The following is a 15,369-nucleotide window of genomic DNA, read 5'->3' as shown; positions in this document are numbered from 1 at the left end:
TATGACAAAACGATAAACTCATTACATACTTCATTCACTATACTGTACTGAAGCTGTGTGTTGTTATATTGAGCCAGAAGCACTGTGTGAGCCCTATGTGATATGGCAGTGCCTTATTGGCATTTTTCACTTGCACTTGATCCAAAAAACTGATGTTTGCACCATTTTGATTTCAACAACATAGTGGTGCAATATCAGCACTTTTTTCATAACTTCAGTTGAAGTTGTTCTCTTATTTTTCACACATTTATTGGAATACCTTGAAGTTGTTACATTTATCATTGTTAAAGTATCCAATGGGGCATCAGAAAACAATTAGCCATAATATGTTAAGCCCATGACCGCATACAGTGGGGCAAATAAGTATTTACAAGTCGACCATTAATTGTGCAAGTTCTCCCACTTGAAAATATTAGAGGCCCGTAATTGTCAACATGGGTAAACCTCAACCATGAGAGAGAATGTGGGGAAAAAAAACATAAAATCACATTGTTGGATTTTTAAAGAATTTATTTGCAAATTATGGTGGAAAATAAGTATTTGGTCAATACAAAAAGTTCATGTCAATACTTTGTTATGTACCACTTGTTGGCAATAACGGAGGCCAAACGTTTTCTGTAACTCTTCACAAGCTTTTCACACATGTTGCTGGTATTTTGGCCCTTTCCACCATGCAGATCTCCTCTAGAGCAGTGATGTTTTGGGGCTGTCGTTTAGCAACACGGACTTTCAACTCCCTCCATAGATTTCCTATTGAGTTGAGATCTGGAGACTGGCTAGGCCACTCCAGGACCTTGAAATGCTTCTTACGAAGCCACTCCTATGTTGCCCTGACTGTGTGTTTGGGATCATTGTCATGCTAAAAGACCCAGCCACGTCTCATCTTCAATGCCCTTGCTGATGGAAGGAGATTTTCACTCAAAATCTCTCAATACATGCTACCATTCATTCTTTCCTTTACACAGATCAGTCGTCTTGGTCCCTTTGCAGAAAAACAGCCCCAACGCATGATGTTTCCACCCCCATCCTTCACAGTGGGTATGGTGTTCTTGGGATGCAATTCAGTATTCTTTCTCCTCCAAACACAAGAACCTGTGTTTCTACCAAAAAGTTCTATTTTGGTTTCATTTGACCATAACACATTCTCCCAGTCCTCTTCTGGATCATCCAAATGCTCTCTAGCGAACCGCAGACGGGCCTGGACGTGTACGGGCTTCAGCAGGGGGACACGTCTGGCAGTGCAGGATTTGAGTCCCTGGCGGCGCATTGTGTTACTGATAGTAGCCTTTGTTACTGTGGTCCCAGCTCTCAGTAGGTCATTCACTAGGTCCCCCCGTGTCTGGGATTTTTGCTCACCATTCTTATCATTTTGACGCCACGGAGTGAGATCTTGCATGGAGCCCCAGATCGAGGGAGATTATCAGTGGTCTTGCATGTCTTCCATTTTCTAATAATTGCTCCCACAACCAAGTGTTTTACCTATTGCAGATTCAGTCTTCCCAGCCTTGTGCAGGTCTACAATTTTGTCTCTGGTGTCCTTCGACAGCTCTTTGGTCTTGGCCATAGTGAAGTTTGGAGTGTGACTGACTGAGGTTGTGGACAGGTGTCTTTTATACCGATAATGAGTTAAAACAGGTGCCAATAATACAGGTAACGAGTGGAGCCTTGTTAGAAGAAGTTAAGACCTTTTTGACAGCCAGAAATCTTGCGCGTTTGTAGGTGACCAAATACTTATTTTTCACTTTAATTTGGAAATAAATTCTTTAAAAATCAAACAATGTGATTTTCTGTTTTTGTTTTTCCACATTGTCTCTCATGGTTGAGGTTTACCCATGTTGACAATTACAGGCCTCTCTAATCTTTTCAAGTAGGAGAACTTGCACAATTGGTGGTTGACTGAATACTTATTTGCCCCACTGTATATCCAGGGGTGAAAGTGGGCCGGAACGGTCCGGTACGCCGTTACGGTAAAAGATTAATCCCGAAAACATGACAGCAACTCTCAAAACCCATATTGAAAAACAAAAAACATGCTAGGCTGCCACACAAGCATCTCCAAGAAGAAAACAATCCACTAGCGTCAGATATACATACACAAATGTTGACAACAAGCCGAATAAAGTCCTTGTGTAGCGTCATCCGTTTCGACCGATAATTATTATTTATTTATTCCACGGAATTCTGCCAGGTGGCTTCAATGCCTCTAACTCTGACAAGTCGCATCGATGTTGTCTGTTTGATTAATTCTTTCATTCATTCATTAACTGTTGAATTCATTCAATTAAAAAAAAAGGGACAATGCAACAGAAAAAATAATCAGATCTTTAAGAAAAAAAGAGCTGAGGCTTATTTTATTAGCTCTGATGGGGAGGTTGAGACCATCTTCCATTTTAATGTGCACATTTGGACTTATTTTTGTTCAAAATATGTTAGGTTACCTATTTATTTTCTTATATTATTTTAAAAAGTGGATTTTTGCATTGCCTTTAAAATATATTCAATTTCAGTGTGCAGAATGTAAGTCATTTGTACTTATTTTTCATAAATTATAAAAATGTAGGTAATATACGTTAGAAAAATAAGTCAATATTTGCATTATTTTCAGTTTTAATGTACATCCTATGTTCTTAAGTTATGTTCTAAAGGAGTAAAAACAGGTTTTGCGTTTAGATGAGGGAAATGAAGGAAAATAAAAATTAGGAGATGGCGTTAGGTGTTTTTGTTAACCTATTTTGCACATCATTGGAAAAAGTACCATTTCGAATGAAAATTAGTTTCTCATTTATGCCATGTCTCATGCAATAGCCTAATGTGTAAAACAGGTTTTGTTTTATTGTGTGTTATCGGTATAACTGTGGCAAAAGTAGTTGTCTTTGCATTTTGCCGGTTTTAGGAGGTTTGGCCAAAAAACATTCTGGCTTCTTGGCAACCTTAATGTCAGGGAGTTCTGGCAAGAAATTCTAGCCACTTTCACCCCTGCATACCTTAATTTTCGGACTATAACCCGCTACTTTTTTCCCTCATTTTGAATCCTGAGGCATATATTCAGGGGTGAAAGTTGCTAGAATTTCTTGCCAGAGCTCCCTTAGGTGAAAGTCGCCACAGAGCCAGAAATCTTTTTTATTTTTTGCTTCTTTTTTTTTTTTTTTTTTTTTTGGGGGGGGGGGGGGGTCCAACCTCTTAAACTACTGAAATGCAAAGAAAACTGTTTTAGCACAGTTATTTCTATAACACATACAAAAACTGATTTTCATTCAAAATTGTATTTTTTCAATGATTTGCAAAACAAAAACAGCAATAACCCCAACCTCCATCTCCTAATTTTTATTTTCCCTCATTTCCTCACATACTAAATGCCAAATCTCAATTTTAACTACTTAAGAACATAGGATATATATTAAAATTAATGTAAACATTTACTTTTTTTTTTAATAATAAAGATATAAGTAACATACATTCAGAAAAATAAGTACAAATAACTTATATTATGCAGAGTGAAATGGAATATACAGTGCCTTGCAAAAGTATTCGGCCCCCTTGAATCTTGCAACCTTTCGCCACATTTCAGGCTTCAAACATAAAGACATGAAATTTAATTTTTTTGTCAAGAATCAACAACAAGTGGGACACAATCGTGAAGTGGAACAACATTTATTGGATAACTTAAACTTTTTTAACAAATAAAAAACTAAAAAGTGGGGCGTGCATTATTATTCGGCCCCTTTACTTTCAGTGCAGCAAACTCACTCCAGAAGTTCAGTGAGGATCTCTGAATGATCCAATGTTGTCCTAAATGACCGATGATGATAAATAGAATCCACCTGTGTGTAATCAAGTCTCCGTATAAATGCACCTGGTCTGTGATAGTCTCAGGGTTCTGTTTAAAGTGCAGAGAGCATTATGAAAACCAAGGAACACACCAGGCAGGTCCGAGATACTGTTGTGGAGAAGTTTAAAGCCGGATTTGGATACAAAAAGATTTCCCAAGCTTTAAACATCTCAAGGAGCACTGTGCAAGCTATCATATTGAAATGGAAGGAGCATCAGACCACTGCAAATCTACCAAGACCCGGCCGTCCTTCCAAACTTTCTTCTCAAACAAGGAGAAAACTGATCAGAGATGCAGCCAAGAGGCCCATGATCACTCTGGATGAACTGCAGAGATCTACAGCTGAGGTGGGAGAGTCTGTCCATAGGACAACAATCAGTCGTACACTGCACAAATCTGGCCTTTATGGAAGAGTGGCAAGAAGAAAGCCATTTCTCAAAGATATCCATAAAAAGTCTTGTTTAAAGTTTGCCACAAGCCACCTGGGAGACACACCAAACATGTGGAAGAAGGTGCTCTGGTCAGATGAAACCAAAATGGAACTTTTTGGCCACAATGCAAAACGATATGTTTGGCGTAAAAGCAACACAGCTCATCACCCTGAACACACCATCCCCACTGTCAAACATGGTGGTGGTAGCATCATGGTTTGGGCCTGCTTTTCTTCAGCAGGGACAGGGAAGATGGTTAAAATTGACGGGAAGATGGATGCAGCCAAATACAGGAACATTCTGGAAGAAAACCTGTTGGTATCTGCACAAGACCTGAGACTGGGACGGAGATTTATCTTCCAACAGGACAATGATCCAAAACATAAAGCCAAATCTACAATGGAATGGTTCAGAAATAAACGTATCCAGGTGTTAGAATGGCCAAGTCAAAGTCCAGACCTGAATCCAATCGAGAATCTGGGGAAAGAGCTGAAGACTGCTGTTCACAAACACTCTCCATCCAACCTCACTGAGCTCGAGCTGTTTTGCAAGGAAGAATGGGCAAGAATGTCAGTCTCTCGATGTGCAAAACTGATAGAAACATACCCCAAGCGACTTGCAGCTGTAACTGGAGCAAAAGGTGGCGCTACAAAGTATTAATGCAAGGGGGCCGAATAATATTGCACGCCCCACTTTTCAGTTTTTTATTTGTTAAAAAAGTTTAAATTATCCAATAAATTTTGTTCCACTTCACGATTGCGTCCCACTTGTTGTTGATTCTTGACAAAAAATTAAAATTTTATATCTTTATGTTTGAAGCCTGAAATGTGGCGAAAGGTTGCAAGGTTCAAGGGGGCCGAATACTTTTGCAAGGCACTGTATTTTGAAGATCGCGCAAGAATTGACTTTTTTAAATCATAAGGAAATGAATAAGTAGCCTAACATAAATGAACAAATATGTCCAAAGTGCACATTGACTGCTAAGTTGTTCTGAACCTCCCCATCAGAGGAAATAAAACTAAATATGATCAATAAGCCTCCTCAACTGTTTCGTTGCTCTTAAAGATTTGCTCCATTTTATGTTGCATTGCCCCTTGTTTTGTCGCATCAATTCAACAAGCTTTTTTTTTTTTTTGCTGTTCCAGAAAACATGCGCATTTGAACCAGAGCTAACCATCTCTGCTGATCACATGTCAGTCTGTCAGCCATTTGAACGGATAAATGAGTCCAGGCGTTTTGCTTTGCTGCTTGCATTCACACATTGACGTGACTCATCATCGTCAGACTGATAACTGCAGCAGCTGGGGAAACCTCCATGCCGTCCGTGGAATAAAATAATATCGGTGGAAACGAATTACGCTACAAAAGCACTTTATTATGCTTGATAATTAACACTTGCAATATGTCTTATTTGTTGAGTTATTTGTGTTTATAGGCAACACTTTATTTGACAACGGCATCACAACACTGCCATAAGACTATCATGGGCATTACTGAATGACAAAAGTCTCATTCAGAGTCATACGACAAATTAGTAACTCCATTTATATTTAGCTCAGATCTTTCACATCCATTCAAAAGTGAGATAATTTGCCGGCTGACACTAAAAGACATCTGTTGTAAGCATTCATTAATGCTCATGATAGTGTCATGTTTTAATTATGTTTGTCTTATGACAGTCTTATTGTGCCACTGTCAAATAAATTGTTACCAAATACCATAACTAGCAATTAATGAAACAACTGGAACAGTAACTGAAGAAATTAGCGCAGAATATGAATTCTGATTGTTAATTACATCTGTAGTGCTGCAATGCATGCTAGGAGGCATGCCGGGCGATAACAGTATTGACTGCTGGTAGCAGCAAAGGTTGACTGTCTCCCCCAAGTGAGCAGTGATGGTCCTTCTAATAGCAATGAAACTTTAAAACCTATTGGTTCAAATCTTCATGGTGGTTCATTTGGTCTTATGACAGTCTTATGATGCCGCTGTCAAATTTTTGGAGTTGGATAATATCGGGATATTGATTACAAAGTCATTATCGGAAAACTTTACTTACCATAGTGTGTGTGAAACTATCTGCAGTTGGGAATTCAGTGTAAAGTAGCATGAAAAACCAATAAAAGATTTGCTGATATCTGTACAAACCCTGTCCTCACATTTCCTCCATTTTAGAAGGTGCTTTGACATACCACCTTCAGGACAGCAGATTCTTGCCTTCAAGGACTTGTTACCTAACAGCTATTGTGGCAGTCTCACATGTGTTCACACACAGGTGCCCTGTTGCAATTGGTGAGAGTGCAATCATAAGTCAAGAGCTTGTCTCTGATTGGTTGCTTGCAGTCAGACGCTGCATGTGGCCGTTTTGGCAAGGAGGGTGAACTGTAGTAACCTCCTACAGTCATTTTGCTGCGGTGGTGGGTTAATATTCCCAAACATCACGCCACATAGAGCAGCAGCCTGAGTCATGCTTCTCTTCTCAGGCCACACTCAACTGTAAACCCTCAAGAGGTCATATATGAGAAGGGGGGGGGGACTTTATTGCAATAGGAAAATTATCCTGGTCCATTCATGAAAGAAAATGCATTTTTAAATGGTGTGTCAGCCCACATAGCAGTCATTCCATCAAGTCATATCTTGTAATGTTCTTAACATTTGTTTTTTTTTTCTCTACAATTGTAATGTTTTCTAATAATTGTCTTGTATTTTTCTCTACAACTATAATGCATTCATCCTTCCCACTACAAAGTTTCTCAAATGACCTTCCCCATCTGTTCCTATGTAGTCCTTGGCCCAGAAGATTTGGTCGGCACTGACCTAATAAAGTCCAATACAAGGACTTTATTCAGCCATCTATTAGAGTTGATGCAATAATGTGTGTCTTTCTGCAAACGCGTAGGCCTTGCACACATTCCTGTGTCCAGTGTAAAACCATGAATGCCATTTTTAGACTTCCTTCACAGGCAACATTATGGCAATAACTGCACCTTTGAACATGATTTCAATTATATTCGGTGTATCACAAAAGTGAGTACACACCTCACATTTCTGCAGATATTTATCTTTTCGTGGGACAACACTGACAAAATGACACTTTGACACAACGGAAAGTATTCTGTGTGCAGTTTATATAATAGAGTTAAAATCCCAGAACCACACGGAGGGACCTCGTGAATGACCTGGAGAGAGGTGGGACCAAAGTAACAAAGTCAATCAATAACACACTCCGCCACCAGGGACTCAAATCCTGCAGTGCCAGACGTGTCCCCCTACTTAGGCCAGTACACGTCCAGGCTCGTCTGAAGTTTGCTAGAGGGTATTTGGATGATCCAGAAGAAGACATATGAAGAAGACAATGTCATATAGTCAGATGAAACAAAAAATGGAACCTGATGGTAGAAACTAGGAGTGGGAACCTCTTGTTACCTCACGATACGATACAATTTGCGATAGAAAGCTCATGATAACGATGATCTGACGATATGGCGATACAACAATTATCGATACATTGGTCAAGAAATACTTCTAGGATATTCTACAAACTAATAAACAGAAAAACAAGCTTCTCCTGTGAATTGGAATGAGTTTATAACTAGTAGAAGTCCAAACGGTTTGAACGTCCATGGCCGTGATTGGCACCCAATGCCAGGCAATGAGGAAATTTTGGTCCATTTAAGGTCATTTACCTGTTGATTTCCAGTTACTCCCTGTTGATTTTGGGGTATTTTATGGGTCACTTCCTTTTTATTTTGCTGACAGAACAGCAAGTGACCTGTAAATACCCTGAAAATCGGACAGAATGACTGTGAATGCTCTGGTTTCGAATTATTGTTACAACTACTATACAATTAACTCGAGTATTTGATTAGAAAAAAAGATTCAAATTAAATTTTGCTGCTTCGGGTATTCGTTTAATTAAAGTGGCGTTGTAATGGTTTGTGTTGAAAGTGTTTGCATTTATTTTTATTGATTTGGGTGGATACACAGTCCTCTAGTCTACCTCATTTCACATGGCTGAATCCATCTGCTCCCTGTTAAGACCAGCATAAGCTAAGTTTTTGTTTGAGCTAATGATTTTTTTTTTAATGCAATCGTAATTTAGTTTAAAGGTATATTTAACCATTTTTTGTGGGAATATGTGTCTGAGCCATTTGTTAAGGGCATTGTAAAAAAAATGTTAGCATTTTATCGCATTTAAGCTAGCGGACTTTTTCTATGTAAGTTAGCCAATTGTTCTTTTGTTGTACATAGATCCTCTTTTTTTTTTTCTTTTTTTTCTTTTTTTTATATATACCGTTTGAGGCTCAGCTCAGTTATTTTTTTATTTTCCTCATTCGATTACTCAATTATTCGAACTAAATAGTTCATCGATTAATCGACTACTAAAATAATGATAGCTGCAGCCCTATTTCGAATGAACGAACGTTCCCAGTCTAAATGGATTGGGCGTTGAGCATGGTCAATGGCAGTTTTACAGTTACCTGAGACACTATTATGGTTGAAGATTTTGGTAGCAACTTGCTGGTCCCCTTTTTTTCATTGCCACCTTTTTAAAACGATATCTCGATTCTTGGGAGGAGCATATCGATAACCTTTTGGGATACAAAGTATCACGATATATCACCATTTCGATATTTTGTCACACCCCTAGTAGAAACGCAACTTCTTGTGTTTGAAAGAGAAAGAATGCTGAATTGTATCCAAAGAACACCATACCTCCTGTGAAGCACTGGGGTGGAAACATGTTTCACAGCATTTTTCTGCAAAGGGACCAGGAGATTTGATTCGTGTAAAGGAACGGCCGAATGGGGCCATGTATCGTGAGTTTTGAGTGAAAACCTCCTTCTATCAGCAAGGGCATTGAAGATGAAATGTGGCTGGGTCTTTCAACACGGGAAACACAGAGTGGCTTCATAAGAAGCATTTCAAGGTCCTGGAGTGGCCTGGCCGGTCTCCAGATCTTAACCCCATACAAAATCTTTGGAGGGAGTTGAAAGTCCGTGTTGCCCAACGACAGCCCCAAAAAATCACTACTCTCAAGAAGATCTGCATGGAGGAATGGGCCAAAATACCTGCAACAGTGTGTGATAACCTTTGAAGACTAACATAATACGTTCTGACCTATGTCAATGCCAACAAAGCGAAGATAAAGTATTGAGATGACATTTTGTTCTAGACCCAATACTTATTTACCATAATTTGCAAATCCTTTAAAATTCAGAATGTGATTTTCTGGATATTTTACTCATTCTCTATCATAGTTGAGGTACAGTGCCCTCCATAATTATTGGCACTCCTGGTTAAGATGTGTTTTTTAGCTTTAGTTGAAGCCTGGGAACGTGGTCTCATCTGACCAAAGCACACGGTCCCAGGCTTCAACTGGGACCGTGTGCTTTGGTCAGATGAGACCAAGATTGAACTTTTTGGCAACAAACACTCTAAGTGGGTCTGGCGTGCCACGAAAGATGCGCATGCTGAAAAGCACCTCATACCCACTGTGAAGTATGGGGGTGGGTCAGTGATGCTGTGGGGCTGTTTCTATTCCAAAGGCCCTGGGAACCTTGTTAGGGTGCATGGCATCATGAATGCTTTGAAATACCAGGACATTTTAAATCAAAATCTGTTGCCCTCTGCCCGAAAGCTGAAGATGGGTCGTCACTAGGTCTTTCAGCAAGATAATGACCCTAAACATATGGCCAAATCTACACAGAAATGGTTCACCAGACAAAAAATCAAGGTCCTTCCGTGGCCATCTCAGTCCCCAGAACTTGTTTTGTTAGCCAAAGGGGGTTGTACAAAGTATTAACACCAGGGGTGCTAATAATTGTGACACACATTATTTGATGTCAAATGATTATTTCTTTAAGTGGGATTTTTTCCCCACTGAATAAATGCACTTGTATTGAAGGTTGGATTTTTCTCTTTTTTTCCATTAAGGTCCGATATTATTTGAATTTTAAAAAAATATATATTAGAAGCTAAAAAACACATCTTAACCAGGGGTGCCAATAATTATGGAGGGCACTGTATACTGTACCGATGATGAAAATTACATCTCTCATCTTTTTAAGTGGGGGACTTTGCACAATTGGTAGCTGGCTACCGTAATTTTTGGACTATAAGGCGCACATGACTATAAGCACCAACCAAATTTGACACGAAAACGTCATTTGTTCATAGATTAGCCACACCAGACTATATGCCGCAACTGTCCTCACTGTATTATGAGATAATTACACCAAAAGATATTAACCAGTAACACTTTATTTGACGGCGGTGTCATTAGACTGTCATAAGACCATCATGATTATCACATGACACTGTCATGAGCATTAATGACTGCTTATGACGGATGTCAATAAGTGTCATCTGGCAAATTATCTCACTTTTGAATGGAAGTAAAAGATCCCGATTCATCATAAATGGAGTTAGTGACAAGGTTGGTCTCAACATTGGTAGGGACAATATAACAAGCATAACCTGCATGTACACTTTTTGCTGGGGACCAGACATTAATAAGAGATTAGTTGAACGGGGGTCAGGACAACATTTCTAACCAATATGAACCTAGTTTATTGATAGGCTAAATAATCAATGCAAAAATAAGTCTAAATTGACTTGTACTAACTTTCACATGTATTGGTTCAGGTGATACACTGTTTAATTCAAATCTTTTGTTTTCAAAAACTACTAAAACATTTTGTATATAATTGTCTGGATTTTATTAGCACATTTAAATTGCAATATTTGAACACAATTGAAATTATATTAACATACACAAATTACAAATTTGTTTATAATCTCTTAACTATCCAGGAATGCAAAAAATAAACATTTGTCTTAAGACAACTTATCATTGTCTAAATAAATAAATATAACTGAAAAAACTTAGTCAGGGTATTACAAAAATAAATAAAAATGGAGCTTTCCCTAAGGTAAAACACTAGTGTTTTTGTCCACAAGCAACAGCTAAACTCAACAAAAAAGGGGGAAAAAAATTCCCTCGACTATGATTAATGTATGATTATCTGGAAAAATGTCAGCATAAGCTGCAAATAAAAATGTTTTTAAATTAAGAATGTTGAAAATAAAATGTTGAAAATAAATACAAGTCATCAGTCAATCAAACATGCATTTGAGGGGGGAAAATGGACCGGCAGATTCATCAAGCGAAAAGGGGTAAAGTCTGAACACAATGAAAATAATTCCCTTAATAAAGGTGGGGTCAATTCTATCCTTACAACATATGGGGAAACAATCTAAATTACCTATACAGTTGATCTCATGATGCAATGAGGTTGCTTAAAAGTTGGTGGGGACAATTTGAGCATCCTGAAAAATTGCTAGTGTTATGCCCACATATACAGTATATATATATATTACACCAAAGAGCCAACCTCCCTTCATGGATTAGCCAAAATTAAAAAAAATAAAAGTAAAAATACAAAATTAACATATTGCCTGCCATTGACAATAAGACACACTGGCCCATGTTTCAGTGCCATTGACTGCCCTCGACGTCCATTTTGGATGGGAGAATAAACGAATGTTCATTTCATTTTCTTTCTTTAAACTAATGGTAGCTGGCGTCACAGCCACGCCCCCGCGCCATGTTGTCCGTCTACTCGTCATGTTAATGCATTAGCGCTTCGTAAATTCCTCCTATTATGGCGTGTTTTTCTGCTCGTTAACATTAATAATCAAAATGGTGAAGTCGTGTGTGGCGGTCGGTTGCAAAAACAGAGAAGATAGACAGAGACTTGAAGTTTTACCGTATTCCGAGAGACCCGGAGAGGAGAGCGAGATGGACTGCTGCAATTCGACGAGAAAGCTGGGCTCCAAACGACTACCACAGATTATGTAGTAGTCATTTTATATCTGGTAAGATGCATTTAATATATATTTAGAGGGTTTTGGGCTGACAACCACAATTAAGATCATTGCTAGGCTAATCACCGACAACATACACTCAGACGTTGTGAATTAACTACCTGAAAATATATAATTATAAGGGGATAATAAGACAGTTGTCATACAATTAATTTACAATTTCACTATTGAGGTCAAAAGCCAAAAAATAAATTCAACTAGGGACAATCTGGAGTAGTGCTATCGCACTTCATATTTATTACATATTATATATGTATGTAGTGAGAGTGCTATCGCTAAACCATATAAACATTAAAAGCCCTAGCTCCATTGACAAATGATATGAAATACATTAGACTTGACAGTGGATGTTAGCAAGAACAAAAGATTTTGAACTGAAAATTTCGTAACTCACCTTCCCGAGCACAAGATAGATTCCTGCCGAATTTTCGTGGACGAGGACCTGTTTCACCCAACCAGCAACGAAGTATTTATAAGCCTCCAAGCTCTTAAAGTTTTTCAAACTTTCGTGAGAATAGGCTGATTTTGTGTGGACAAGATAGTTGTAAATATCAGGGTAGCAGATGTCAGGCAAAGACGGCGAAGACAGTGGGTCGAAAAACATCGATTTAGGCATCAAATATGGATCTGGCGAAAAAACTGAAGATAAACTGAAGCTTTTCCACATAACGCCTTTTATGCAACTCATCCAATGAGTTTACAGCGTCAGATAACACCGGGGCTTCCATGAATTGCTCTATAACTTGCACGACAATGAGAATAGGTCTAAAAAATACGGACAATATGGCGGCCGGATACAGCGACACGTCATTTTGTGACGTAGGTGAGTAGGGTCTATAAACGCCTGTCCACCCTACACACCTCAAAGAGCTGTCCAAAGACACCAGAAACAGAATTATAGACCTCTACAAGACTGGAAAGAGTTACGGGGCAATTGCCAAGCAGCTTGATGATATAAGATCCACTGTTGCAGCCATTATGAGAAAATAGAAGAAGCTAAACATGACTGTCATTCTCCCTCGGACTCGGGATCCATGCAAGATCTACCTCGTAAGGTCTCAACGATCCTAAGAATGGTGAGGAATCAGCCAAGAACAACACATGAGGAGCTGGTCAATGACCTGAAAGGAGCTGGGACCATCATTTCCAAGGTTACTATTGGAAATACACTAAGAGGTCATGGCTAAAATCATGCATGGATTGGAAGGTTCCCCTGCTTAAACCGGCACGTTTGAAATTTTCCAGTGACCATTTGGATGATCCATAGGAGTTATGGGAGAAAGTCATGTGGTCATATGAGATCAAAATTGAACTTTTTGGTTTGGAGGAAGAGGAATGAGTATTCCCAAGTCCCCAAAGTGAAACATGGGGGTGGTGTTTTTTGGCATATTGGACTGGACGACTGCACTGTTGATGACCAGTGACATGTATTGTGAGATTTTGGGGAATAACCTCCTTCCCTCTGTTACAACATTGAAAATCGATCGTGACTGGGTCTTCCAACATGACAGTGGCCCGAAGCAGACAGCCAGCGTAACCAAGGAGTGGCTTCGTGAAAAGCATATCAAGGTTCTGAAGGGGCCTAGCCAGTCTCCAGAAGTATCCAGAAACCCAATACAAAATCTTTGGAGTAAGCTCAAACTTTTCTCAGTGACAGTCCAGAAAGCTCATTAATCCAGAGAAGATCTGTGTGGAGCAGTGGTGCAAAATCCCTGCTGCAGTCTGTGCAAACCTAGTGATAAATTACAGGAAACGTTTGACCTATGTACTTGAAAACAAAGGCTACTGTGCCAAATATTGACATAGATTTTCTTTGGTGTTCAAATACTTATTTGTAGCAGTATAATACAAATAAATAGTTTTTAAAAAAACATACACTGTGATTTCTAGATTTTATTTCAGATTCTCACAGTGGACAAGCACCTACTACAAAAATTTCAAACCCATCATTTAAAAGTGTAAGAACTGCAAAATCGAAGGGTGTTCAAATACTTATTTTCCTTAATGTGCATATTTCCATTCATTTCTAATGGTCAAAATTTCCCCTTTATTTTCAATGGCAAAAAACATGGGTGGTTGTGATTTTTCACAAAAAAACTTACCATTACAGCCCATTGACATTCAACTGGCGCCCAAGTAAGTCAATGCCTTTGACAGCCATGTATCTCGATTCAATTGGTGCCAATGTACTTGGATTCCATTGACCAATTTCTAAGTCGATGTCATTGATGGCCATGCATGTCAAAATATCAACAGGAAATGACCTGATATCAACAGGAAGGGATCATATGTCTCCAAATCAATGGGAAGTGACTCCAAGGGGTTTACCTGCGTAAGAAAATCTACCATCGCAATTTCTCCAGAAAACAGAACTAGTTATAAAAAAAAATCCCTCTTTATTGTATATATTTTTAATTTTTAAAATTTTCTCCATTTTTTTTAAATTTAGGATTTTACATTTTCTTTATATATATATATATGGCGGAAAACACTCAGGTGACTTGAAGTTCTGCTCTGAGACCCCCAATTTTCCCAAGTTTCAAAATCGTCCGAAATGCATGTGTGATACATCACTGGAAAGCTTAAAATCTCAATTTTCTGGGGGAAGAAAATTTTTGAACAGGAGGGCTTTTTTTAAACCAAAAAACCCTATCTGGAGGTGAGAGCACGCGAGAAAGGAATTACAGACGCCATGACTTCAACGAGATATCGCGTACTTGCCTTGTTTCAATCCCAAAACTCCATGTAGCATGTATAACCAAGTGTCAAGACACAGCTGTGAATGACCACAGCTAGATTTTGGGGGGGATTTTATGGGTGAAACATGGTAATATAACAAGGGTCACAATGCAGAAATCGCAGACATCAAGGAGTGGTTGAGATTTTTTCATTTATTTACCCTTTTAAATGTTTTTTTTTTTTTTTCATTTTTTCTTTGTTTGGATCGATTGTCATGTAACATATCGGAGAAAATGTGACAGTAACAAATAAAATACAATTAAGCGATAGTTATGAGGTAGAAATCCATGCCGTTTTTACAGATACCATTTTTTTCATTGTGATGTCATTTGTTTAAAAGTTTAAAATATGCGAGTGAATAATTTTTTCAAGTTTTTTTTTAAAATGAAATATTAGACATCAATTAATGATTCTTAACTAAAAATGACAGACATTTTGAATAAATAAATATAATGAATTACCTTTGTTTTATGGCTGGGT

The sequence above is a fragment of the Corythoichthys intestinalis genome, chromosome 21 (assembly GCF_030265065.1).
Source record: "Corythoichthys intestinalis isolate RoL2023-P3 chromosome 21, ASM3026506v1, whole genome shotgun sequence".
Lineage (NCBI taxonomy): Eukaryota > Metazoa > Chordata > Actinopteri > Syngnathiformes > Syngnathidae > Corythoichthys > Corythoichthys intestinalis.
Note: the sequence above shows the minus strand (reverse complement) of the source record.